This window comes from Ornithodoros turicata, chromosome 1 (genome assembly GCF_037126465.1).
Source record: "Ornithodoros turicata isolate Travis chromosome 1, ASM3712646v1, whole genome shotgun sequence".
In the NCBI taxonomy this organism is placed as follows: Eukaryota; Metazoa; Arthropoda; class Arachnida; order Ixodida; family Argasidae; genus Ornithodoros; species Ornithodoros turicata.
The window spans coordinates 62,035,177-62,037,023 of record NC_088201.1 but is presented as its reverse complement, the minus strand read 5'-3'; the positions used below and the strand labels follow the sequence as shown (position 1 = coordinate 62,037,023).

The 1,847-nt window shown below is 42.7% G+C and overlaps 1 non-coding gene across 1 annotated transcript; it reads right to left on the bottom strand.

Annotated features, from left to right (window-relative positions):
- Positions 1 to 393: 393 nt before the first annotated feature.
- Positions 394 to 477, bottom strand: Trnal-cag (transfer RNA leucine (anticodon CAG)). The gene has a single exon. It is a non-coding gene; the product is annotated as a tRNA-Leu (tRNA).
- Between the last annotated feature and the right edge of the window lie 1,370 nt (positions 478 to 1,847).

Genomic DNA, 1,847 nt, shown 5'->3' with positions numbered 1-1,847 from the left:
TAGTGCCAGCGGAGACATGGCTAATCGTGGCAAAAACGGGTTATGCTGAACACTACTTCGACGGTATATATAGATTGGACTATCGATCTTTGTAAATATACTACGTGTCAATGAAAAAATGGCTAGGAAGCAAGCGAGCTGGTGAAGATGATGCATAATGTAAAAACCCTGAGACTAGTGAACACGAAGGGACAGAAGTGTTGTGTCTGTCCCTTCGTGTTCCCTAGTCTCGGGGTTTTTCTCGGGGTTCTTACATTATGCATACTACGTGTGTCGTGTAGAGAGGAAAAAATAATAATAAGGATAGCGCTCCTTTGGTACGTTTTATGTTTTCTTGTGTAGCATATTTTGGGCTCTTCGTATACAAGTAAGATACAGTACTAAAATGTGATGTGTCAGAAGTGGGATTCGAACCCACGCCCGGAAGACCGGACTGCGACCTGAACGCAGCGCCTTGGACCGCTCGGCCATCCTGACAGCGACCGAGCTGCCGAGTAACGAGATAAGAATTTAATCCTGCAGCACTAAATTTATTATTTGATCTTCTTTTTACAAAGTTTTGGAGTGGATGAGGTCGTTTTGAAACACTTTGAATTATAGCCTCACATCTTAATACCCTCTTGTAGCTTGTTGCTTCTAGATAGTCTGAGAATACGACCCGTCGCTTGCTCAGCCCTCTATGACCCGTTCTGTTAAGCTGGAAGGTAGGCAGTGCAGGCGAGTCGTTATAGATGGCGCAAACAGTCGATGGGAAACAGGTGATTTTGGAATGATGGGCGATAGTCATGCAAACGCTATCGAACTATCTATGGTTGGGACGACCACTCATTTGACTATAGATAGTTTTGCTAAAAACTACCTATAGTTTCAGTTATCGATAGCAAGTTCGACACAGGCCAACGCCATTTGCTGAAAAAATGGAGAAGTCAACGCACCCCAGTTGTATTACCAGTCAAATATCTTGTTACGAAACAGTGCCGTAGCCAGAAAAGTACTGCGGGAGGGGATCTGTGGGGACTTTACATGAGGGAGGAGGATTTTGCTCTCGTTACCCTCTCCCAAATGCACTACCAAAGGTAGATATCGGGAGGCGGGGGGGGGGGGGGGGCGACCTTCGAAACTGTTACCCAACTCAATTATACCAATCACACCTAGGTAAGCAGTATTGACAGTTTTGAAATAGTCTAGGACCGTCAACGTGAAAAAATCGATTGCAGAAAACCGAGGAGCTGTATTCTGACAAATAGATGGAAACCTCTATTTTTATGGTGTATTCTATAGTGTGCTATGCGCGTGGTTAAACATTATTCAGAGGAACCGCATACGCTGTCAAACTATTAGTACTATTACTGTAGCAATAATACAGGTTTGTGACAATTGAGGACACATTCTGTTTCACTAACTCCTCCTCAGAAATGCCCACTTTATAGGCGTGTAGATGTATATAATATGCCGATATTTAACATTTCAAGAATTTCGTGTTTCATTTCCGATCAGCATATTTCTTTTTCTTTATTCGAAGAGGAATCTATTGATACTTCGGAGGAGCGAAATGCGATCGTCGAACTGCATGCGAAAAACGAGAATTCAGAATGTTTTGTTGTCAGTGGAAATATGCTCAACTTTTAAATTGCGAATGACTAAATGTCGATCGTAAGCAGAAGCGAAAGCGAATGCAGACGGTTTCGTTTTCAAACGGAATATGATCAACCTTTAGACTCTGAGTCGAACCATCGATAGTTTGCAGGAGCAAGACGTGAATTCAGGAGATTTTGGTTTCAAAAGAAGCATGCCCAACTTTTAAATTCGCAGTGAATATATTATCGATAGTTTGCAGGAGCGAAACG